General features: G+C 35.0%; 1 long non-coding RNA gene across 9 annotated transcripts; it reads left to right on the forward strand.

Moving 5' to 3' along the window:
* Nucleotides 1-570: 570 nt before the first annotated feature.
* Nucleotides 571-26,342, forward strand: LOC129926383 (uncharacterized). 9 transcript variants are annotated; one of them, XR_008778007.1, is made up of 17 exons: nt 571-719; nt 4,309-4,499; nt 11,206-11,314; nt 11,965-12,081; nt 12,748-12,872; nt 13,667-14,200; nt 15,356-15,466; nt 15,730-15,825; nt 16,689-16,811; nt 17,077-17,219; nt 18,554-18,616; nt 18,768-18,834; nt 19,065-19,170; nt 19,296-19,399; nt 19,899-19,969; nt 20,169-20,291; nt 25,369-26,342. It is a non-coding gene; the product is annotated as an uncharacterized LOC129926383 (long non-coding RNA). The 9 variants fall into 9 exon arrangements; XR_008778010.1 differs by having other exon boundaries at nt 572-719; nt 13,889-14,200; XR_008778009.1 differs by lacking the exon at nt 571-719 and adding an exon at nt 3,396-3,582.
* Nucleotides 26,343-27,332: the final 990 nt, after the last annotated feature.

Below are 27,332 nucleotides of genomic sequence, written 5' to 3' on the forward strand. Positions count from 1 at the left end.
TGTAGCGAGTGGGGCCCAGGAACGGGGACGGTGCGCTGTGTACACGTCTAGGTCCGGTCTGGCCCAGTCAATCGATATGGCCGTCTACCGTTGGGAGCCCTCAGACCAGTGGCGTAGCTAAAGTGGGGGTAGGAGGGGGGAGCATTTCAAAATCCCCCCGGGTCCCCACTTGAGGGGGGCCCCCTAATGAGTGTTTTTTACATTGAAAGTTTAATATTAAGCAACTGCAGGGGCCCCCAAAGAGGCCAAGCCCCCCGGGCCCCCAATCGATGAAAAATTCCTAGCTACGCCCCTGCCTCAGACAGGACAGAGGTGAAGAGCCCTACGTCCAGGACTGGTAGTTAGATAAAAGCCTTTCTAACCACCAATGGGATAATGGCGCCTACGCCCTTCTGGACTTCACTGTAGGTAGACAACTAGAGCTTGACCGCTATGTCGAAGGCGCCGATTAGTCGCCGATTTTGGGTTGTTTCGTTTACGCACGCACTGCTAGTTTTTAAATAACGATTTATACCTTTACTAACTCTGACCTAGAAGAGCGATAATAAAGCTATTTTTAGGTGCTTATCATGGCTTATGATTATCTCATCTCTGTGGCAGCATGTTGGAATGGATTTTTTGAAAGCCTTCAAAATGAAACATATTTAGGCTTATGAATAAGATTCTAATGGGAATATTAATGTTTCAGCTGTAGAATATGGATACAAATAATGATTGGGGTAAGTAATTCTAAGTAGTAAGTAGTGAAGTAGTAGACTAGTGATCTAGTCTGACTAGTCACTAACTAAGTAGTAGTACTACTAAGTACTACTACTAGAGTCTAGTAGAGTACTACTTAACTACTAGGTCTAGATCTACTAGATCTAGATCTAGTAGTAGTAGTACTACTAGACTAGTAACTAGCTAGATCTAGTTAGTAGTAGAGTTATAGAGTAGATCTAGATCTATATAATAAGTATATTACTATATAATAAATAACTCTACGAAATAAATTATAGACTATAGAGATAGACTAGATTGTCACTAGATGAAGATTCAAGATCTAGACCTAGACGACTAGACTATACTAGATCTAGAGTATTCTAGAGTTTCTAGAGACGAGTAATCTAGACAAACTAGAATCTAGATATAGTTACAGTAGATACAGTACTACAGTAGAGTCTAGATCTAGAAAAAATCTAGAACTAGAGTTAACTAGACTAATCTAGGTCTAGAGTTTCTAGTAGCAATTTGGGTAGCAATTTGTATAAATTTGTTGAATTTGTCTCATTAACATTTGACAAATTTGAGACCAATTTTTTTTAGTAGTGAAAAGGAATAAAAAAATTGATGCTAGATCATGAGTAGATCCAGTATTGAATATATGTTAGAATAGATCTAGTGAAAGGGGAGATTGGAAGGCAACTAGATCTAGATCTAATCTAAAATAATCTAAATATCTAAATTATATGACGTGATATTTGGGTACTTGGGTTTACTCAAGTTTACTGTCATTGACCTCAAGTCCTGCTGGTCGAGATGCTTCTTCTAGTTGTGTGAAAAAACTAGCAATGTCAGACGTTTCTTTACCCAATAAGGCAATGTCATCGGCATAAGCAAGGTATTGTAGAGGTTAGCTGTATATCGTCCCTGTTGGTTGTGGACCCACAGTTGTGGATCTATCTGATCTGAAATCAGATTACTAGTCACCTAAGATTTCTTCTGAGTATTTTCCTAGCCTCTTAGTTATAAGCCTAGACAGGATCTTATAAGTCACATTTAGTAGAGAGATTCCTCTGTAATTGCAGCACTTTAGCTTGGATCCTTTTTTTGTGTATTGGGATTATAAGAGCTGTTTCCCATTCTGTTGGTATTACTTCTTCTTCCCAAATTCTTGATATTAGTCTGTGTATTTGGGAATCTAAGTGTTCTCCTCCATATTTAATTAGTTGTGCTGTAATTTGGTCCTCTCCTGGTGCTTTGTGATTCTTTGTGGTCCTAATTATTTCTGATGTTTCAATGAGTGTTGGTTCACTAAGGGATCTGGTCCTCCAATGTGGCAGTTCATATTCTCCATTGTCCCCTCAAAAGTATTCAGCCCATTACACAATCAAATAATTCAAATAATTAAACCGTCTTACTAGAAATAGTTTTACCTTTCAGCAAAGGAAAATGTCAAAATCTGTTTTCACTTGCTTGCCTGGAAAAATGGGAAAGTTTTGTTTGAAAAGATTTAGCATGCACATACATTTCATGTGCAATACCTCCGAAGAAAAAAAAAGTTTGAGTCTTCCACTCTTCATTAGAAATATTAGTAGCAAAGTCATAGTCAATGTCCTTCAAGGAACGTAACAATTTCTTCCTTGAGATCCAATATTCTACTCAATATCTTGTCCATGTTAAGCCAGCAGACACTACTGTGGTACCGATCATTGGAATGTTTTATTTCCAAATCTTCAAGTACTTCTCTGAGTTTCAATCTTTGACTGGATCTTTAAAATATTGCAAATAAGAATTTACACTAGGTTTAGTTTAGGCTTTTTAGAATGATGTGTAGAGACTATTTCTTTCACCTCTTCATCATAACTGATAAGAATCAGAAATTTCAATAATTTATATAGATATTTAAAAGTAGTTATTTTTTATATATTTGCATTCTTTTTATGTATAATCTATGAGCTCACCTAATTTCTGTAGGTATGCGCAGGTCGCATAAAACAGTTAGGCGGGTCTCATGTGGCCTGTGGGCCGTAATTTGCTCACTTCTGATCTAGCATATCCGATCCATGTCTCTTATCTATGAGTATATGATCTATTTGATTCTGGGTGTTAAATCGAGTGAGATCCAGGTTACCTTGTGAATACTCTCATGTTAAAATTTAGTGTTGCAGATAGACATTCCTTTTCCTGATGCAAAATTCACTAATCTTATGCCATTATTGTTGGACTATTCATGTAAGCTTTCTTTGCCAATTGTTGGCCTGTATGCTGGTTCTTTTCCAATTTTTGCATTAAAATCTCCTAGGATTTATTTTGATGTTATGCTTTGGTGCTTCATCATAAATTCTTTCCAGTCCATCATAGAAGGCTTCTTTTGTGTTATCATCTGCATCTTCAGTAGGGGTATGGACATTGATGAATAATATGTTGAAGAATTTTCCTCTCAAACGTAGTGAGCAGAGTCTATCACTTACAGGTTTAAGTCCAATGACATTACCTGCCATTTTCTTTTTACAGCAAAACCTGTACCTAAGTTAATGCTTCCACCACTATAAAATATAGTATACTCCTTAGTTCTGAGAATGTTTTTCCACCTGGTTTCCTGTATGGCTACAAGAGGTACATCCTTTATTTCTTTAACACTTCAGTAAGTTGGGCTAGCGCACCTGCTCTATAAAGGCTTTGCACGCTCCATGTTGCAAAACAAAAATCATGTCTTTTCCAGGCCAAGGCTGTTTTCCTTTGAGATCTGTCCAGGTTTTCTTGTGAGTAGAAGCTTTCAGGACAGTATTTGTTTTTTATATGACAAAGTAGTTAGCCCTGCGCACAACCTTCTGGGGGACTGCCCCTTTCATCTCTCTGGATAGCTGCCTTTATTTTCGGGTAAGGTGCCATAGCCTTTGTTGATCCCTCCACTAATTTCTCACAATTTATTGAATTAGAATTAGAATTAGAAAAAGCTGAAAAGAAAGAGAGGGATAAACTAGAAACATATATTGGGGAATAAGAGAAAGAGATGAAAGAGCAGCTCAACGAGCTCATCAAAAAGAATTAAAAGACTTAGAACTCAAACAAAAACAATTAGAAACCAAACAAAAAGAAAGTGAGGAATGGATAGAATTAGCAAAAGTAGAAGCAGTCAAAGTAAACCCTAATATATCGACCCAACAAACATCTCCAAATTCCTTAACTTTAACATCAAAGAGGAAACTCTTGAAAATTACTTGGATCAATTTGAACACATAGCATCAACCTACACAATGTTTAGTGAAGAAATGGCAAAACAATTATTATTCTGTCGGAAGAATCTTCTCTCGATATTAATTGGAAAAAGGCTTAGAGTCCACTAAACTCTAATGCCTACCTTATATGGGTTGCCTAAATCAGCAAGGGAAACCAATGACTTAGCAGAGTAATCTGAGTTTAAGGCAATAAGAAACAGTCGTAATAAATATAGTTTGTTAAGATGTTGACCATTTGTCTATATTTCAAAAGAAATTGGACTGAAAACTTGATTAGTTGTAAAGAAAAAATTTAACCCAAGAAACTTAAAAATGTTTAATTCAGCTATCAGAATGCTTAACCTTATATATCTTTTTTTTTTTCAAGAATAGAGATGTAATTCTGCTGTGTCCCCGTGAGTTGGAAACCAGTAAGCAAGTCTTCTAATAGAGGTCTGATAGAGTCATGTACATCAAGCGATCAGCACTAAAAGATGTGGACCTGATGTGGTGTCAAGCTGATGAAGCTTTTGCTTTCTTCTTTTGGCTGTTCGTTTAACACAAGACAAAGCACAGACTGTAAGATTTTTTTCCATTTTATGTTAGATTTTTGTTTTAAATTTCTTTTTAAGATTAACTTCATGTTTCTTCACTTAACCTCATGTTCTTCATCGTTTTCATTGTTATGTTGGAGTGTTCATATGACTAGACCAATACATGAGATGAACTGCGCAGTGGTTTCCAAATCAGGGAGCACTCCATATAGTTTTCTTTCTATTGGGGTGATTTGGGGCCAATGTCTTATACGGGCCTCTTGGTAGAGAGAGCAGTTTTGGAGGACGTGGTCGGCATTTTCTGGTGATACTCCACATGGGCAGATTTCACTGGTTCCAATTTTGAGCTTCCGGAACATGTGTTGTCGCATTCTGTTGTGTCCGGTCCTGAGTCGAAAGATTAGACGTTGGTCTTGTCGGGATAGCTTATAGTAAGCATCATCTTTCTTGTGATTTGGATGGGAGCTCGTCCATTTCTCATTTATTTTATCTACAATTAATTTCTTCATTTCTTCTGGATAGAGTGCAGAGTTTACTTGTGAGTTTGTTCTCCCACTCTTGGCGAGTGTGTCAGCCTTCTCATTTCCTGCTAGTTGTATGTGAGCTGGTATCCATTGAATAACAGTTTTTTTGCTATGTTGGAGTTCAGCAACCAAAGAGTTGTTTTTTTAATATTTGGCATGTTCAATAGAAGTGGAAGAAAGAGAGAAAACAAACTCACAAGTAAACTCTGCACTCTATCCAGAAGAAATGAAGAAATTAATTGTAGACAAAATAAATGAGAAATGGACGAGCTCTCATCCAAATCACAAGAAAGATGGCGATTACTATAAGCTATCCCGACAAGACCAACATATAATCTTTCAACTCAGGACCGGACACAACAGAATGCGACAACACATGTTCCGGAAGCTCAAAATTGGAACCAGTGAAATCTGCCCATGTGGAGTATCACCAGAAAATGTCGACCACGTCCTCCAAAACTGCTCTCTCTACCAAGAGGCCCGTATAAGACATTGGCCCCAAATCGCCCCAATAGAAAGAAAACTATATGGAGAGCTCCCTGATTTGGAAACCATTGCACAGTTCATCTCATGTATTGGTCTAGTCATATGAACACTCCAACATAACAATGAGAATGATGAAGAAGAACTCTTTGGTGCTTAAAACAAGAAACACTGTTTTTGTGGCTGTTCTAAAGCCTGAGCTGGATTATGTACATTAAATAAAAATAAAATTCATCAAGATTTTCTAGTTTGTATGAGACTTTATTGAGTTTCTGAAATTTTTTCAATTTTATGCTCCAGACTTGTAGCAAGAACACTAAATTATTTATGTAACTACACTTGAACCACTGAGACATGATCTGACACCATTTTCCCTTTTTACTTAGAAATATAATAAACACAAAAAGTGAATTAATAAAGGAAATTTCACAGAAGTTAATTCATCGCAGACAGAACCAATTACCACAAAATAACCAAGACTGTATGGCAGTGTAGAACAGCTAAAAAGTAAACAGCACATTTTTTTCTATGGGACAGGTTGTGGTGACTAAGTGGTAAAGCACTTGGCTTTCAAACTGAGGGGTCTCGAGTTTGAATCCGAGTGATGACTGGGTTTTTAATTTCAGGATTTTAAGGGCGCTCCTGAGTCCACAAAACTGTAATGGGTACCTGGAAATAGTTGGGGACATGTAAAGGCCATTGGTCATTGTGCTGGCCACATGATACCCTCATTAACTGTGGGCCACAGAAACAGATGACCTATACATCATCTGTCTTATAGATCACAAGGTCTAAATGAGGAAAAGTGGGCAGCTAAAGAGCCTAAAAGTCAGCAACATAAATGTGGCTTGAAGAAGAATGAATTAAAGCTCTCGTTTTATAAGGTTACATCCTGACAAGTTGATTTTATAAAGAAACAATGTTGTAATACAGAAATATAAGATCACAATATAGTTTCTCAATACATTGAGCCTCTAATAAGAAAGAAATGTAACAAGCAAAATAAAAAATAAACAAAGCTTATAAAATAGCTGCACATTTACAGGCACATATCTCAATACTGTTAGTTCTATTTCACTTTTCACATTCTTCTTCTTCTTCTAGCCAGCTTTATTGCTGTGAGCTCTTTTGTAGACTGTGCCAAGGAAAAAAAGTGTGCCGTTTTCTTCAGTTGTTCAGCACTGCCATACAGGGTGTTGGTTATGTTGGGCTGTAGTGGAAGTAGGGTCTGCCTAAGGTGGATTAGGGAGGGGCATTGTTCTATAGATGAACCTGCCTTTGATAGCTTATCTGCCTTTTCATTTCCCATGATGTCAATGTGTCCAGGGATCCACTGTAGTGTGATATTGATATTTAATTTTGATATCATCTGGTGGATTATCACAATGAGTGTTGTCAACTCTCTTGGGATGTTTGAGGTGCTGCTGTTAAGTGCTTGCAGAGTAGATTGGGAGTCTGTAAAGACAACAATATCTGATGGTGGTTGCACTCCTTCATATAATTTGTTTTCCACTGTCTGAAGTGCTATGGTAATTGCCTCAATTTCGCCTTGGAAGTTTGAGCAGTAATCGCCACAGGGTGTGCTTATCTCAAAGTGTTTATTTTTAGGGAAGACCAGGAAGGCACCAAGACCAGCACTGATGGTAGCTTTGAAAGCCAATCCGTCTGTATAAATATGGAAAGCTGTTTTTTGATAGCTTTCGATTGTTTCAAGCGTGCCTACTTTGAGCTCCAGTGGATTTGATTCTTTGTTAAGGTGTTATTTAGTAAATGTGTTTTGATGGTTGGTTGTTTGTAGTTTAGTCCGGGCGTAATGTTTGAAAACCTGGTAATTTTTTCTCTGTTATTGGGTAGGTGGTGTTTTAGGGCTAGTTCATCAGTAAGTTAATTCAGAGTCTTTTGCTTTTTTGGTTGTTTTTCATATATTTCCTCCAACCTTCTGTATCTCTCAATAGCTTCTAATGCTGCTCTGTTGCGCCTTAACTTAAGAGGTTCAATATTCGAGTCTATTTCTCAGGCTGCTGTGGGAGTAGTTCTCATACCTCCACTAATTAGCCGCAAGGCTTGGTTTTGGATTGTATCTAATGATGATTGATAGGTTTTGTTGGCAGCTACTTGTATGGAGAGACAGTTATCCATTACAGATCTGACATATCCAGTGTATAACTGTCTTAAGGTTTTCTTTTCAGCTCCCCAGGATGTTCCTGCTAGGTGTTTTATTATGTTTAATCTTAGTGATGCCTTTTCTTTTAAATCTGCCATAAAGTGTTTTAGAGACAGTCTTTGGTCTAGTTTTACATTAAGATATGTTGGATTTTCTTCTTTATTTATTGGCTGAGAGTCTATTTTTAGGATGTAGTTTCTTTTTGCTGTTTTGTTGCTGTGGCTAAAGATTGAATAAACTGACTTTTCTTTGTTTATTTCCATTTTCCATAATTTTGAATATGTGGAGATAGTTGTGAGGACTCTATTTAGTTTGGATCTAGTCAGCACTGGATATTTCTCTGTAGTCCAAATTAAAAGGTCGTCTGCATAAAGTGCCTTATTGACCGAAATGAGGTCCGGGAGGTCATTCATGAAGATTAGAAAGAGAGTGCAGCTAAGGGCTGAACCTTGTGTAGTCCTTCTTCCAAACTTTTTTTACTAGAGATGGCACCTTCGAATTGGGTTTGGATGGTTCTGTTTTTTAAGAATGCCCTGATCCAGCTGTACATTTTTCCATGGATGCCCATTTTTTTCATCTTCAAAAATAGACCTTTTCTCCACGCTCTATCATAGGCTTGCTGCAAATCTAAAAAAACTGCTGTAGTGTGCTTGTTTTCATGAAACCCTTCTACTGTGTCCTGGATAAAACGAAAGAGGTGGTCTTCTGTTCTACTTGCTTTCCTAAAGCCAGCTTGTGCATTGTGGAGTGAGCAAGTACTTTCTAGCCACCAATAAAGTCGGTTATTGATCATTTTTTCTGCCATTTTACCAATGTTGGATGTTAGAGAAATTGGTCTATAACTTTTTGAGTCTCCAGGTGGTTTATTTTTCTTTAAAATGGGTATTATGTTTGCGGTTCTCCATTCCTGTGGTATGTCTCCAGTTTTCCATGTTTGGTTGATAAAGTTAAGTATACACTTTTGGGCCTGTGGTCCTAGTCCCTGAATCATTTCATTTGTTATTTTATTGTTTCCAGGGGATTTTCTTGACTTGAGGCTTGAGGGCAGTATTGAGTTCATGTAGAGTGAAGGGAGTGTCAAAGATTTGACAGTTGACTGTTGGAGCTTTTTCTTCTTTCTTTAAGATATTACTGAAGGCCTGGTCCAGTTGTTTTCTTGGCTTTGACTTGTTAATGCTGGCAAAATATTTATTGAAGGTTTCAGCCTTTTTAAGGTTTTCTGTTATTATGTCGTCAGTGCCTTTTATAGGTTGGGGGTTTGTTATTTGTTTCTTTCCTGTTAACCGGTGCAGAAGGGTCCAGGCCTTTCGACCATCCTTGTTTAGATCTAGTTGTTCGCATGTTGTGGTCCACTTTTTCTTTTTTTCTGTTTTAATTTTGTATCTTATAAGCCCTGTCAATTTGTTGTACGTTGTCTTGTTCTCTCTAGTAGGTTTTTTTTCTATAGTCTTCCTGGCCATGTTTCTTTCTTTTACTAATTTATCTAATTCAGGTGTCCAAAAAGGTTTGTATTTCTTAACTTGGCCTTGAGGGATGTGTTTTTTTGCTGCTTGTAAGATGTTGGAGACTATAGTTGTGTAGGTTGAATTGACGTCTGTCTCAATTATGCTTGGTAGTCTTGTGTCTGTTTCTTGTGAAAAACCTGTCCAGTTAGCTTTTTTATAGTTCCATCTAGTTGTTTTGTTGGATTGGTATCTACCTGGCATTCCAATATTGAGGAGTATAGGCCTGTGGTCACTACCTATGTCTTCAAGTACTGTTATTTTAGAAGAGTTGGTGATGTCTGTAGAGATAAAAGTTAGGTCAGGTCTGCTAGTTGTGTTGTGTGCTCTGTGGAGGAAAGTTGGAGGTGAAGTTTTGTTTTGCAGAAGTTGTAGGTTAGAGGCATTTGTTACATCCTATATTTCTTTGCCACGCTTTTTGTAGTGTGGGTAGCCTAGGGAAGGTGTGTGTGCATTGATGTTGCCAGCTATTATTGTCCTTGTGTAGTGTGGTAGTTGTATGTCTATTTCTGCTGTTGATGATGGTGGGCAATAGTAGTTTTTGATGTTGTTCCTCCTCTCCAAAGAAGTATTTCCTGCGTGTTGATGTCTGTATTGTTCTGTATTTGTTTTACTGTGGCTTGTGTGTTGTTTCTTACGAGGGTCATAATTCCCTGACATTTGGTGCAAAGGAATCTGTACTGTGTGTAGCCTGTGATGTTTATTTTTTTCTTGGGCAGTAGTGTTTCTTGCAATAGCGCTATGTGTATATCATGCTTCTTGAGTATGTGTTGGAGTTCTGTTGTCTTGTTTTGTAGGCCTAAGATGTTTAGTTGCAAAAGGTTTAGGTGTTTGCTGCTAGTCTGTTTTTTATTCCAGTAGCTGACTTATCACAGGCAGTCCTGGAAGAAACTGCCATGCGCAGACCTTTTATGAGGCGACGTCTGAGCTCGTATGGATTTTTCGTTAAATTCCTTGGCATATAGTGTAGGCTGGCTGTTTCCTCAGGCTTTTTAAAAATCTATAAATATATATAGTCCCCGCATTTTAAGGGAGTTTTCGGTCTTGGCAATTTTCTCCAATACTGACATAAAAGGAAACATCTAGGTCTGAAGACTGTAACCAGAATATCCATGGGACAAGGTGGGGTTGGCCAATGGTCCATTCTCCGCCATCCATAGAGCTCTCCAAATGGAACTTTTCTGCAGTAGAAAGCTTAAAGTGGACTGTGCTCTGGGTATGCCCTGTGGAATTGTCACATCCTGGATCCAGGCCCCTTTACGATATCACATTCACCAGATCCAGAAAAAAAACACTTCATGATGGATTTATATCTAGTATTAGAATGTAGTGAGACAAGGACCTCTGTCTGGTGTAGTGCAATCCAGACCTCCGTCAAAAAGCACCTAGAGGGGGGGAAGGTCCACTATTATTCACTTAGAAAAATGCAAGTGGAAAGGCAGTGGGGTTATTTATTTCTCTTGGTCATTTCCAAGCCCCGATACCCACACGGGGGAGTATCGCCACAGAGTGGAGGTTTGGAGAGTTTTCCTTCTCCTAGATGGGTTGCATTATTTAGGCTGACGTGCCCGATCAACACGAAGCTAAACTGGTTTTGAGGCGCCAGTGTTCCGCCTTTCATCCTTTCTCCTGTCAGTTTGTAACAACACATAAAAAAGGAAAGTTCCCCTTTCAGAACTTGTGGTCTATAGGACAGATGATATAAAGGTCATCTGTTTCTGTGGCCTATTGTAAGTGAGGGTGTCATGTGGCCAGCACAATGACCAACCGCCTTTACTTTTCCCCAATTAAAATTACATGTAGCCAATAATCATTTAACTCTTTGGTTAATTATGTTTTGTTAAGGACAATGAATAATAGTGCTATGTTTCAACTTGATCTGAGTATGGGAAGTGGGAGAATAACATTTACACAATTTTTATCAAAAAGTCAGTCAGACTTGATAAAAGCTTTATAAAAAGTATATTGATATAGACTAGTTTAGGTAACCAAGTGAGCTAAAAGATAAACAAAAATTGTGATGTTTGTGACTCATGGAGTTTTTATTTGTATTTTAAGGATCGTCATACCATTTTAAGATCCTGGGATGTGAAAGACTTTACACCAGACTGTCATCAGTATCTTTACCTCTTCCATGCCGGCAATAAAATACATCTGAAACTTGTTGGTAAATATTTATTTTTTATTATATTGCTCTAGATCTAGATCCTAGAGGCTTTTTTCGCAGTCTGTAAATGTTTATTTTTAATTTTCAAACATTAATATAAAAATAATTTTTTGTTTTATTATAATTGCTTTGTGCTATATTATAAACAAAAAATTTATAAAAGTCTAATCAAAGCATTCTTTTCACCCCGAATGGCAAAAAAAAAATTAATTCCATCTAAACGTGGAAAATAATTCAGGATTCAAAGAGTTCTAATGGGTACCTGACTTTAGTTAGGGAATTGTAAAGGTGGTTGATCATTGTGTTGGCCACATGACACCCTCATTAACCATGGGCCACAGAAACAACATCTACCACATAGACTGCAAGGTCTGCAAGGGGAACTTAACATACATTTAATGCTTTACTTTTTGGTATAAACTTAAGTTTGTTAGCTTCAACTAAATAATGACTTAAGGGGAGACTAACGCTCTGAAAACAATAAATTGGGGAAAAAAGATTTGAATGCTGGGACAAGAAGCCCCTGGATGAGGCTGCCAAGTGATTGGTTCAAATTTCACACAGTTCAGGCCAAACTCTTAGGCCCTTACTCAAATAGAGTAATGTTATTAATATATTTACATTTTGACATCAAAGTTTGTACTTCACAGATCATATTGTGCGTAAAGATGGGTTAGGTTAGATGAGTTCAGCTTTGCCTTGTTAGCCAACAACTGTCTGTATCCTGGACTGTCCACACTTGTATTATTGCTGGTACACTTTCAGCAGTAAGTTGACTTTAAAACATTCCTAAGTTATGACTGTTTTAGTTTTCAACTTCCTTTTAAAATAACTCTAGAACAAAATGGTGACAAAATGAGCCTTATAAACTCAAGAACCCTACATATAACAAATAATTTAAAAGTTTTTAAAAACAATTTTTCAAATTGAAAAAAAAAAAAAAGCTAAACATGTTCTCAGTGTGTTTTACAGCTCATTGCATTGCACTATTAGTTCATTCTAGATTTTTCTTTGTTTCTGGCATTCATCAAAACTGTATCTAGTTAAACTACCAACTATGTCATTTCTTTGGGCAGCTGCTGGAAAGGGTGGGTGCCTAATGTAAAGCTTGGCATTTCTTAAGATCAATAGAGAGGCAATAATGTTTGGGCAGCCCATGTTTTTAAAAAATCTAAAGCTAAGGAACTAAGCAGAAAGATGGTCAACAGATCTTTGTGGTGCCCCAATGGTCTAACATGCTAAAGGATAGGTAAATGTGATGAAGGAATGCAGCTTGGAAAAGAAATATTGTCTCTCTCAGCAGATGAAGATTAACAAACATTTCATTCTGAAATTGATTTAACATTTGTAATGTGTCTCTCTAACACCAGAATATAAAACTCTATAAGACTTGGAATAATCTAATTAGTTTCTTACTTCCAATGCCACACCAGGTGAGCCATGACAGCAGACGTATAGAAGGCATGCTGGGAATGAAATTCATCACATACAGCTGCAAAAAAGTATTTTCATTGGTAATTATGTGGGCTGCACAAGCCTCAGCTGATGCTCACCAAAGGTAAGTGTATGCAAGTATAGTTTTGTACATTGATACAATATATAAGCAGTTTTTATGATTGCTTTATTATATTAAGCAGATCCCTTTAAAAAAAAGTTACTTCAAAATGTATTGGCCCATCAGTCATGTGAATAATAATATTTTCATAGCCAAATGACATAATTATAAAAAAAAGTTCCCCTTTCAGACCATGGGGCTGATGATGTAAAGTTCATCTGTTTCTCTGGCCCATGGTTAAATAGGGTGTCATGAGGCCAGCACAACAACCAACCACTAAACCCAAAGATCCCAAAATTAGAAATTTGAGTCTTTGACAGGATTTGAACCCGGGACCCCTGGTTCAGATAGCTAAGTGCTTTACCACTCAGCTACTGCGCCTCCAATTAACAAAAGAGCGTAGTAGCAGAATCTTGTCTTGTTTTTCTAAGTACTATTCATGTGGCGTTGTTCTGAATACGTTGCATCTTTTGTCATCAAGTATACCTGCTAGCACGGCGTTGCAGTAGTCAAGGCGAGAGAGTATGAATGCCACAGCGGCGTTGTTCTGAATACATTGCATCTTGGCTATTTTGTCATCAGGTATACCTTCTAGCACGGCGTTGCAGTAGTCAAGGCGAGAGAGTATGAATGCCACAGCTAGCATTTTTGTTGACTCAACACATTTGGATCTACTAGTGGACCTCTTTTAATAGTTCATTTCACATAACACTTTTTCATTAATGTGGCTGTAGAGAGATGTTCCTTTCCTCATGTGTCCCAGGTTAAGGTGACATTTGGCATGCTTTTTTTTTCAGAACTGAGGCAAATCTTTTTCGCTGTCCATACCTTTCTTGGTTACCATTTCTTTACATAGTGTGTACATCTGGAACTGGTCGTGAATTGTCCATAAAAATAACACTTGGTATATGATTGTCCTGCAGGACCAAGCCAGCTCAGACGTCGTTGTCTGAGGATTGTAAAGATATTTGGAAGACCAATTTTATCAAGTAACTTTATAAATGTTATAATATCATTAGCTCTTGGAAATCCTATGCCGAACTGGGAGTCGAACACTTAGTGAGGTTGTGACTGAACGTCGCATGAGGTTTGCGGGACATGTTCTACGTCAAAATGAATTACGCACACCAAGAGTTGCGATAACATGGAAGCCAAAATAAGGAAAGCGCAAACACGGACGTCCTTGTATTACCTGGCGACACACCTTCATGGAGGACCTCAGAACAGTGGACACCAGGTGGGAGGAGGCTTCAGACATTACCAGTGACAGATCATTATGGAGACAGCTTGCCGCTCAATGCGCCGAACGGCGCCGGAGGACCTATGTCTAAGTAAGTAAGCTCTTGATACCTCAACATCATCAGCAACTTACATCATTCAATAATTTTAGCTACATTTTATAACTTCAGCTATTAATGTTACTAAAATATAACATTATCAGCTATTGATGTAATTATATTGAAAGTTACCTACATCATGATATCAACAGTGATGTTATAATAATACAAGATACATCAGTATCTGGTCAGCATGAAAGAGAGATGAGTGCTGATGTTGGAAAGCCCAGCAATCACACATTTTATGCGCAGATTTTTCCTCAGTAATGGAGAGGTTAGTCCATATCAAATAGAGGGCAGTAGAGCTTCTCTATTCCATTTTTAAATGATTCTTGGCCTCCTTCAGTCATAAAGACAAAGGTTCATCTCATAGAACACTTTTTCAACTTAACAGTTTTATTCCATAAATCCATGGTGTTGTTTTTTCACTCTGCTCTATATGAAGCTTTTCAAAATCAACACCAATAGCATGGAGAAAAAAAGCAAAAGCACAGGATAGACCCTCATGGAAAGCAAGCATAACAGAAATGACCTGGATCACAGTTGAATATGATGCAATGTTTAGTGATCAAAAATACCAAGCCTGTGACTGCAGATGTGTATCTAGGATTTAGGACTGGCCTCTTAAGGCACATGAGTAGTTGCAAAGGGAAAAGATCATCTATTGAGATGTTAAAGGATGTAGACAGACAAGCTTCATCCACAACAATATTTCTTGCAACTTATAACATTTTTATCTTGCATATCTTTGTCACACTTATTATAAGATTACTCTCTAAACCACAATAGTACAAGTTGCCTTATTTACAATACTGTTTGCTTACTGTCAGAATACTAAAAATAGCCATCTATGTTGTAATATCACTAGTTATTGATAACTTATTATCCATGGTTAGATACCAACTTCATTATTTAAATAAGTACCTTCTATTCATCATACTCATTAAAATAGAGAGGCAGGATAATATTTAAAGAGTTAAAAAAAATGAACATTTTCTGGGATTTTTGAAAGTTATTAGGAAAAAAAATTACATACTACACATTTTCAGTGTCAGAACACTAAAGTCTGCAGAAACTGAAGTAAATCCTTTTTGTTTCAACTTACCTGTTTTATGCCATAAATCCATTTTTTTTTTCACTCTGCGCTAGAATGTTGAGTCAGATATTGAAGCCAGAGCTTTGTATCTAAGTCAAAGACCACTAGTATTTGACAGTGTTTACAGAGGACAAGATGTCCCAGCTCAGTCCAAAATTCATAAAGTAAGTATAAATATTTATTAAATTATAAAAAAATTTTATGTATAGAATTAAATAAGCAAAGGGTTTACAATAGGTCTAGTGCAAGATACATTCTAGGATAACAAATCTATATACCAGTGATTATAGGCAGAAGAAAGTCAGTATACCATTGTTCTTAGAGGAAAACTTTAAAGACCAGCTCCTACAAATAAATAATATTTGCTACTTTGTCAAAATGTGTTTAAAAAGAAAATTTGTTTACAATTTCTTTCTGTTCTAATTAGGACTGTGTCTCAGCGAAGCAAAAGAGTTGGTCTTGGATTCAAACAGTCAATGAATGTTTAGGCATTCATAGTGAAAATACTGCTAACTATCATCAGGTAAATATTATTCCTTTTCCTTTGTGAAATTTTGTGTATTAGAAATTGCTAGCTAGAATCAAAAGTTATTGATTCTCAGTAAATAATTGTGTAGTAAATTTTCACCCAGCCAACATAGATTAAAAATAAAAATAAGTATTTCAAGACTTTCATCTTATATAGAACCAGAGAAATAGAAAAAAAATATGGTAAAAGAAACATTTAAAATGCAATATTATGAAATGAGCTGGGCTCAAAACTGGTCATTGGAAAATGCAGAAAACTAAAGTGAAATCTAATTAGAAGCAGTAGACCAAGTGAAACATTATTACAAGAAGTAAATGAAACTGACACTAAAGTTTGAGTAGTTAACCAAAGTGTCAATAGCTGTAGAAGTGGACAACCAGATGACAGTTTAATACAGGCAGAAAACCAAAATTGCATGCCAATTTTAATACTAAATCAAACATCTCAGTACAATCAGTAAGACATGCATGAAACCAGGTCTATGTCTACAATAATTGCATCTTAATTGTACCAAGATGCTCTGATATTTTGACCATGATGTTCTTATAGATGTAGTATAATGATAAGACATTTCTATTCTTATGTTCTGTAAGTTCTACCATGATGTTCTGATAGAAGTACCTTAATGATTAGGCATTTCTATTCTAATGTTCTGAATGTTGTACTATGATGTTCTGATAGAAATACCTTAATGATTAGGCATTTCTATTCTAATGCTCTGAATGTTGTACCATGATGTTCTGATAGAAGTACCTTAATGATTAGACATTTCTACTCTAATGTTCTGAATGTTCTACCATGATGTTCTGATAGAAGTACCTTAATGATTAGACTTTTCTATTCTAATGTTCTCAAAGCTCTACCATGATGTTTGCCACCTGGAAGAAGACATGCTTTCATTCTTGCTTTGGATGGACAGTTCAACAGTCAGAGCTCAAGTCAAGACTCAAGATCCTGATGTCATGTTAAAACATTTCAGAGTAAGATTATTTATCATTCAGCTTTATTTAGATTTAGATTATATATCATAAACAAAACACAATTATTTTTTTTCATATTGTAGTTCAAGATTATGTCCTTTTTTTAATTACTTTTTTTTATATTCAGAGCAACATATTTCATGTTAAGATTACTCTTTAGCAAAATTGTACAGGTTTTTTACAGCAATAAATATAAAGAAAGAAAGTGTCAGATGCTGATGCACAAATAGGAAAATAATTATTTTGCTAATAATTTTTATTTCAGTTAATAAACAATTGTTGGACTATCAGGGCTAGTTAGATCTTCTCACAGAGCGAAGTTGAGATATTCACCCAGTTCATCACCGCCAAGAACTGCCAGAATGGCATTTGAAGGCTAGAGCTCTTGTCCAATATCAGCACAAACATGTGAGTTTGCCATGGGACTTTTTCATTCAGTTTCCTTGTATGAATCTTTATTATTCTGGAGGAGAACCAAATTGTCAAAGTTGCATCTAAAATTGTTCTGTATAGCTGTGTCTATAAACTAAAGCCAGTTATCATCATTGAATTGTTTAGACGATTTTTTCAATGGTTAACCAGATAGTTGCTAATATCAACCTGATCTTGTACAATGAAAATTCTACAGCTACAAAGGACTTGTTTGAAGTCTTATGATCTTTGATGCACTTAAACTGTTAAATGGCACAAGAGTGATCAAAGCTAGGGCCAATTATGTCTTTGTCATTTATCTTTTGTACATTCTTTGAAGTTCTACAAGAAATTCCTTGTTAGCAGCATTATCAGCCATTCCCTAAAAGACACAATGATTTAGCCACTGTTCAAAGATTTATTTTCATGTCTGTTAAACAAATTTTTTTCTTTGTAGTGACATATTTTATTATAAGATAAGATTAGATAATTTTATTGATCCAATCAAATGGAAATTCAGTTTGACTACAGTTTACAGTTGACAACATCAGCGTAACTACTGTACAATAACATTATAGATGAAAAATTCGAACAACATTCACACACGAAACACAGCGCTTTATAAATTTGACTTCTATGTACTTCTCGATGACGACAGCTGATCTTGTAACACTCCGACCGAAAGTGGGATAAAGGAATTTTTAAATCTTTCTGTTTTAGTCCTAATGGAAATGAGATGACCACTTCGTTCAGATCTTATGTAACAGGGGTTTAATGGGTGCAGGTTGTCCTTATTTCTTCATTCCCAATTAAAAGTCAGTCTGTTTTTGAAACAAAAATAAAAATATTATTCTCATTTAAACATACAATTGTTGTTATCAAAGATCTTGTTCTTTTTCATCATTCCAAATTGAGTTTCCTTGATTTTAAATTATCAGACAAAGTTAGGTGCAATAATTGTCTTGTTCCTGTTTGTTCACGAAATAGTTGGGAGCTTATCCATATATCTTGTGTTAGGACTTGTCCCTGGTCCATGTGTACCAACATCATATCATAGTCACAGTTTTAAAATGCTTGAAATAAAGTTCATCCAAAGACCAAAATAATAAATAACCAGACAATATTTAAATTTGGAAAGCCTCATAAGGAATTGTGTGAAATGAAATATCTTAATTGTAATATAAAAAAAAATGTTCCAAAAAGGTTTGATGTCACTTAGATCCCATGGTACCAGAGCAGGTTTAATTAATGATTAGTGGTAGCTAAGTCTTCTTAATGTGGTTGTATTTGTTGGGATTAATAGTAAAGATTTTTGTTTCTTATACATTCAGGTGTCATTAGCAAAAGGGGACTTTGTCAAGATTTTGGAAAATTCTGATGCTGAAAGATGGAAGGTAATTTTTGTAATTTTTTTCAGTATAAATCTAATTCATTAGCGATTAAGTATCAATATAGTCTTCTTATAAATATAACAGCCTAAGTGAAATCTTGGCCTAAACTGTTAATACTATCTCATCTTCTGTGTGTTTCATATCAAAATTTTAGATGGAATAGAAAGTGAAGTCCCTGCTATTGTGTTGGTCATTCCTTCCTGCTTCCAACAGATTGATAAGTAAGTGGATGAATGTTTACATGTTAGTGAAATTAAAACTAGTTGTAAAGTAGGTCAAGCTACAAAATGATTTTTATTTTCTATCCACAAACCTAAATCCTTTGTGAAGTAGCTCTAATAATCTCTTATTATTAAAGATTCACACTTCCATTGAAATACTGTCTATTGATTAGTATGCACTTTCAATGAAGTCATTTTCTAATCTTTTGTTTTGTCTTTGTTGATTTTAGATTAAGAGAACAAATCAAGGTCAATAGTTCTATTGCTGCTAAAAGATTAAGGTCACATTTGATCCAGTTTTTAAGTGCTGCTATTTCCCAGACACAGTCCAAAGATGTAAGTACACAGTTGGAATAGGGAGTTGTTTCTTTATTATTCATCTTTTTTTTATTTCTGTATGTGGTAAAAGCTCATAAAATAGTATTTTGTTATTATTCATAATTATGTTTTTCCTGCTGTAGATGGTGAATGAGGCAGCAGACATCTTGAAAGGAGCTGATTTCAAGTTCCTTCAACAGTCTTTTCATTTTATTTAGGAAGAAGCTCATCAGTCACTTCAAACCAGGTACAATAAGCAGTAATGTTTGTACTGTAGATATTAGGAATTAGTGTTGCAAACAGAAAGAGATTAATTTTTTCCTTCTCATGATTAAACTATTCTTACCATAATAATAATAATGTTTTAATCTGTGAGGAAATGTGTTTTACATATGTTTACTGTATATTGGAGTGGGTGCAGGGCTGGGTGGGGAATGTGGTCATTGACAGAGCATGTCAAACACAGAGTATAGAATCTTGAATGAGTTCTTTAATTGTGGTCTTAGTTTTTGAGGTCTTAAATAACAGACTGCACAAAACAAATGCCATGGGTGCATGGAACAGCTTGCACTAATTTGAAAATGTGTTATGAATACAGTTTAAATCACTAATGAACAACTATATTTCCATGTACATATGTTGTTTTTTTTAAGAATTATTTGAAAAATAAACATTAAGTTGTTACTAAGTCCATATATCCAAAATTAATTTGACTTGATCTCTAACACAAATTTGTTCTTATTTAGGTGATGATGGAGTCATAAACAGTAGGATACAGAGGTGAAACAAAACTGGAGCTTTAGTTTGTTTGTTTGTAGTAAGTCATTTTTCTTTTTTTGAAGTCATTTCGTTGGGACAAATCAACTAATTTGTTTGAATTTTTTTTTTTAAGAAAAAGTTAGTTTTTGAGTTTTGTCAACACAAGTCAGTTACTTTAAAGCTGTAATTCTCTCTACTGTACCACAGTATTTCTGGATTAAGGCATGCAATAAAATTTTGGGTTATTTCTTGTCTAGGAACTTGGCATCTACTCCAGACATTATTCTGAAGAACACTCAAGTAAAAGAAAAGAAGAAATGTTAAAGGTTAAGGACTTGGGCTCCAATCATACTTACACTTCAAAAGCTTTAATTTGAAAGGTCAGTACTTAGTGATGGGAACTAAACTAAATTTAAAAAGTTAAACTAAAACTAAGTTTCAACTAACAAAAAGTAGTTAAACTAAAAGTTTATCATGAATTTCAAAATGTTGTTAAACTAAACTAAAGAAGATTAATCATACCATACAAACCTTTTCATAACTTTGGGGGGGGGGGGGGATCTAGACCTATCTATAATCATTCGACTCTATGCCTGCGGCTTGAACTAATTCTTTTAACATTGTAGAGCATAATAAAATCAGTATTGAGGAAGATGTTTCTTACATAAAGGTTAATGCACAATAAAATTTAAAAAAAAAGATGTCTAAATAAATATGTGTGCTTGTATATTTGCCTTGAATTAAAACCTTTACCTGGTACTTTTACAAAAAAAATTATATTAACTTATTATTATACCGGTAAAGTTTAAAATCTCATTAAATAACAGATTTAGAATTTCAGATTTAGATCTAGTAACGAAAGATATAGAAACAAAATTTTGGAGTGTTATTTTCTTGTCTGACCACTCACAAACACTATTGCATAACCGTTAAAAGTGTGCATAGAAAAAAACATGGGGTGGTCTTGTCACTGTGGGCCACACACTGCAGTACACTAGGCCTACATGTGTCTATGTCTATCTGATCAGGTTGTTAAAATCACTGTCTGTTTACTTTTTGGGCAGGAAGGGTGTGTACAAATTTCAGTGTAAAGATAGATCTACGAACATGCTTGACTAAACATGGGCCAGTGTGTTATTTTCTTGTTTGACCACTCAACATTACGCAAACACAATTGCATAACGTGCAATGAAAAAAAAAACCAGGGTAGTCTTGTAGTATCATTGACTACACATGTACAGTACACTAGGCCTACAGGCTGTTAAAATCTGTCAGACACAGTCTATTTACTTTTTGGTCTGGGAGGGTATGGATTAGGATGTTGTTTTTTTCTAGAGTTCATTATGCTAATGCTTTTAGATCTATAATTTGTCAATTTAGACATAGATCTCAATAATAAGTCTTAAGACTATAATCTATTATATGTCTCTGCTTCATCAAAGGTTTAAGCTATAAAAAGGTTGTACTTGATGTTCCTGCAGTTAATAAATTATTGTTTGCAGAGAATGAATTGACTAAAACTACTAAATATTGACCTAACTCACTAATCAGATTCCCACTATAAACAGAAATTAAACACCAGAACATGATTTTAGAAAAAACTCGGAACAACTCTATTCATAATATTGCATAAAAGCAACATTTAATACTACTGCTAGTTTCAAGTGCAGATATTGACTCACGGGTAACTTCTACTTTACCCTCTTCAAATGCAGACTGACAAAATAGTTGTTAACTGCATCACTCTTTGATAATCAAATGTTGTTGATATCACAAGACCAGAAAACTGGGATGTGCTTTTCAACCGCTACTACATGTTGAAAATTTTACAAATTTTAATTAAACGTTTTAGTTTGTAACTAAAAAAAAAAAATATGATTATAACTAAACTATTTTTTTCTAGTTAAACTTTGGCCTTAATTAATTTGTTTTAGTTAAACTAAAAGTTTCTAGCTTTTTAATTAACTCTTGCACAGTGATATATAATGTCTGATTAGATTTAAATAGATCTAGATATAGATAGATCTAGATCTAATGAGACTAATAAAAGTCCAACGACAAGTCTAGATTTATCTAGAGTTCTAATCTAGATTCTTGATCAAGAAAATATCATCTAATGAGTGATTTATAGTAGATAAATCTTTACTAGGAATTACTAGTGTCTAGAAAATCTAGGTTTAGTCCTAGATTTTAGTGATAATGAATGATACATTATTTAAAGTCGCAGCAACAGGCCAGTTTAAAAAACGCTGGTGGACAAAATTTCCTAAAATGTTTTCAAAGTCTGTTCCCATCACTGATTGAAGTTAATGTTAAACTATTGGTAGAGTTAGTGAGACAAAAAATTCAAGTTCAAAAATGGAGGCATGTGTTTGTGCGTGCTAAATAAAAACTTGAATGTAATAGCCACTAACTATCAGAAAAAATTTTTTATTCTTCTTCTTGAAACTGTCAATTAGAGTTGAGCCTTCGGCTATTTGGAACTCTAGGCCAGCAAAAGTGAACAAGAGCTCTCTCTCACTGGCCTGAATGAGAACAGTGTACACTGTTCTGTCTGGCGGGTGGGTCAGACTCACAGCAAGAGGCCGCGTACACTAAGACCCCCCCCCCCTACCCATTTTCCTTTTCTATACCAGGCTAACCATGCGGGACACGCCATTTATGTAACAGCCCCTTGAGGAACAGCGCCTGGATTGTGACAAGGTTGTGTGAGCTTTTTTACAACTCTGCGCAATGCAAGAGGATGCTCTCGCACCCCTTTAGGCACCCCCACGGGAGTCTTGTTTTTCAACCCTTTAACCTCGTTTCCTCCTACGATCGTTTCCACCCGGGCACCACTATGAGGCAGGGTATCATGCCCGGGAAAAAAATTTCTATCAAATGATGATTAATTGATATGTCAAGATAAATGTCAAGATTATTTAACCACTTATTAATCTGCGTGTCATGTGTTTATCTCAAATATCAACTATCTTTATTTTCCAACAAAGGAACCAAGGCCTTCTGAAAATCCTATTTTGAAAATTGTTTTATTTGGATTCATGTCAAAATATTTAAAAGATCCATTTTGTATAATTTAAATAATAATTGTGAAATTCAACTTGATATAGCCTAGATTTTAGTCCTACTCATAATATTCTGTATGTATAAATGATTATTTTTTCAATGAGGTTTATAGGCATATTAGTCAAATATTGGATATGTAGCATTAAACAATATAAAATTTGTTTATAGTAGGGGTGCACCGGATAGTACTTTTTTATATCCGGCCGGAGCCGAATACCTAAGTGTCTTGTAAATAGCTTGTATTGCTGAGCATTTTACGAAACTGTTAATAACATACCTATATTTGTTTGTTTTTTTCTCCTTTTATTTACCTTATTGTTTTAAACTCTGTTACTGATTGATTTATAAAAGATTAACAGTATAAACAAAAATTAATCTGTGTAGCATGAGCGTGTCTGTATGTATGTACAAGGCCACCAACTATAAAGGCTGTGTGTTGGAGGGTCAATGTAAAATATGTTAGTAAATATTTAACTAGTTACTAATGTAAATCTCTCATCTGGCTTGTATGGTGGTTGGATGTATGTGTTCAAGAATTTCTGACCAACAACTTGTAATTTTAAGTCCAAAGACTGCTTCTGGATTCAAGGGCATAATACTGATAGCTGTTAGTTAATAGTTGGAATCTGAAGCGTTGTAGGTCATATATTTATTAATCCATTTGCGGCAAACAATATTTTATTAACAGCAGGAACATCTATTATACCTACTCATAGCCAGAGCCTTAAATGTTGCGAAACATAGATTTAATTGTAGTCTGTAGGCCTTTTATTGATATCTATGTTTAGATCTACTGTTATATAGATCTAAGAGAATTAGGAAAACCAAAAAAAACAAAAACATATTTGTTTTATTTTATTGTGCAACGAACGTTTGTTCAGCGCCCTAAATGACATTTCTCTCCAAGTAAACAAACTTAGTCTCATCATCTAGTTACCTCTAGACAGTGTCAATATTTCTCAACAATCTGCGTTAATCCATTCTGGCTTAAGAATGGTCAATGTCTATCAATACATTGTCATGGATTAAACAAATAAGAAGTTGAGCATGTTGAGTCTCTTGAGCCCTCCCTTAAAAGATACCCCTGGTCAGTGTCTGTTTGGCTTGTAGTCCAGCCTCCTAATTGAGACTTAAAGTAAACAAACTTATTGTCCCGGCCAAAAGTATAAAAGGTGTGGCATGTGGTCCAGACCCTTGATTGACAACCTATCTCATAATAAACAAACTCATACCAGATTAACCTTATAAAGATTTGGCTTGTAGTCCCGCCCCTAATAAAAATTCTTCTCCAAGTAAACAAACTCAGTTCCCTCATAAGATGTGACCTCTGGAAAGTGTCAACATGTTGACATCTGGCTTGATGTGGTAAGCTGCCTATCTGTGAACTCAATGTTATGGACTATACAAACAAAAAGAGGTGGGGGTTGCTCATCTCTACCTCTGGAGATATACCCGCACATCTAGACAGATTATCAGCGTGGCGTAGTTAAGGAATATTACATGTTTACTAGACCACTCAAAAGTCAAGACAAGCTTTTAAAATGTGCATGACATCGTTGCTATGTATGTAATGCAAATTTATAATGTAAAGTCTTATTTCTATTTAGATTAACACGCCTTGTCTTTGTACTAAAAAAATATTTGGTGCATATTCATAGTTTTTAGTTTTAAAAACAGATTTTTTTATTTGAAACAAAAAAGTTAATGTATTTCAGAACTGACATTATTGAATCATGTCCACTTTATGAGTATTGGTTTATTTTTATTAACATGGAGATTTAGTTTAAACTTCTTGTTGGACATCGTTTATCAGCATTGACTACCTTTATATTGTTTGCCTTTCGCCTGTGTTGTTTCGATATTTAAGTGTTACCTCCGTTTGGCGTATCTGGAAAACACTCAGCACGGAGGCGCATAACAATATTCATAGAAATACAGGTGTAGCTTTTACTATCCGGTAGTGATATCCAACCGAAGCCGGATAGTGAAAAAGTGCAGAATATTCAGCAGAAGCCAGAGCCGGAGCAACTATCCGGTGCACCCCTAGTTTATAGGCATATACATCAAATAATATTCTATCTGCATGATGACTGGGTTAAGTTTAGGGATTTGGTTAGTTGAACCCCATGACAAAAGTCAAGGAACAGATGATATATAATATATACAGTTAAGCATTCTGTATTTAAAAGATCTCTAACATAAAAAGTTACTCACTAAAACAACTTAAATTTCCTTACTAAGTCATTGCAGTGTGTTAAATTAGTCTTTCTGATTTCATGATTAGCCATGTAAGCTGTCCATTTCACACACTAGAAAATGATTTTTTAAATATATTTAGTTACTTAACTTTATTTTTGATATTAATACAATAAACATTCTTTTATTTTACAGGTCTTATATTTTTGTGGAAATAAATTTTACTAGTGGAGTTTTTGTAGCTGCCAGAGTGGATCAAGGTGGATGTGATATCTATTTATAAACATGTATACCAGTATATTGTAATCAGTGATTTTCATTTTTTGGTAACAGTTTGTTTCCATTTAGATTGCAGTCTTTCTTATGTGAAAACAAGATGTCTGCATAATCTTAGAGGACATTTTTAAACTCATTTAAATTTATTAGATGAAATATTTATAAAACATACAATGTAAATTGTTTTGTAAAATGATTATACATTTGAGTTCATAAAAAATAATTTTTTAATGGCATCATGTTTCTGCTTATCTGTATCTGATACTGATGATGTGTTTTCTAAATCTATTACTGCTTCACCATTGAGGAAAAACTGCACATGTTTAAACCCATATCTGAAGTAACTTTCCAGAAAAAAAAAAGATGTATGTTGGACAGTGTCCAAAATTTCAAATCATTTCCTTCAAAATGTTATCAATTTCCTCCATAACTTCATAACATTATTGAATTTTTTCCTTCAGAACACAATTGTAAATTATCTTTTTTTTTTTTTTTTTTTTTGTTAAACCACAATGAGAGTCTAATAACTAATAGTCTAGCAAACAATTACTTATAATTTGCCTTATTATTATACAATATTAAGATTTACTTCTGCAGGGATGAAAAACTTTTTTTAAAATACAATAGACATGTATAATAATAAAGTACATTCACACCTGACTCACTCATAATTTACATGTGAAAAGTTTATATCAGATTGTTTCTATTTAATGATTTGATTGCCATCAGTGTCTTGTATCTCTTTTGTGATGGTAAAGTCACAAAATGTTGGAAACCCCACTGTGTTTGGTCCAGTATGTGGGTTATTATATTAAAGTCTATTGTATTTTCTATATTATTTTACAAATGTAAAAAAAATAAAAAGAAATTGTTACACTGTTGATGTTTTTAAACTAACATTTTTATTTATTTATGCTTACATATCTGTTGTGTTTTAGTTTGTTCATAAATATAGATTCTTAAATTAAATTGTTTGTTTCCGCACTTATAAACCATGATCATCTGTAAGCCTATCTTGACTCTTTTTTTTTTGTTAAGTTCCAGAAAACATTTATATTTTTTTTCTTGAAACCACTCTATGGAAGCCTCAATTTTAATTATATTAACTTTCATCATAAACATTGGATAGCTGCCTGGTTGTAATGTAGCGGTTTGCTACCATCTCAAGAAGAGCTTTTCCATGAAACATGCCTTTCCAAAACACTCACTATTCTTAAAGATAACCTTCACCCATTAAACCACTGTTACATAAGATCTGAATGAAGTGGTTGTCTCCTTTCCATTAGAACTAAAACAGAAAGATTTTAAAACTCCTTCATCTCACTGTCGGTCAGAGTGTTACAAGATCATCTATCATCATCGAGAAGTTCATAGAAGTCTAATTCATAAAGCGCTGGTTGTGAGTGTGTCTGTGTTTTGTGTGTGAATGTTGTTCGTATTTGCATCTATAATGTTATTGTTACAGTAGTTGTGCTGAGGTTGTCAATTGTTGTCAAACTGAATATCCATTTTCTGGACTGTCGATCAGAATTCTCAATGGTCCAGAGTTCATACTCTGGCAGTCTGCCCAATGACATCCCCGTCATCTTGCAGGAGGTTTGTACGTGGAATTATGTTATCCTGAAGGTACATCTGAAACATGTAAAGCAAACATTTCTTTAGTCTGGCACACAACTTGCACAAGCTTGGACATATGTCGAATACCAGAATAGTTTACTCTAAAGAAAAGTGTAAATATTTGAAATCCATAAATCTATATATGAAAGTCAAAACATGGACTCGCTCTTCTGTGATTCTCCTATTTAAAGATAATTTAAAATTTTACCCAGTTTTTCATTACCTCTTCCTTGGAATAAGTGATCACTTTTTGCAATCCATTTCTT

Source organism: Biomphalaria glabrata, chromosome 5 (genome assembly GCF_947242115.1).
Source record: "Biomphalaria glabrata chromosome 5, xgBioGlab47.1, whole genome shotgun sequence".
Lineage (NCBI taxonomy): Eukaryota > Metazoa > Mollusca > Gastropoda > Planorbidae > Biomphalaria > Biomphalaria glabrata.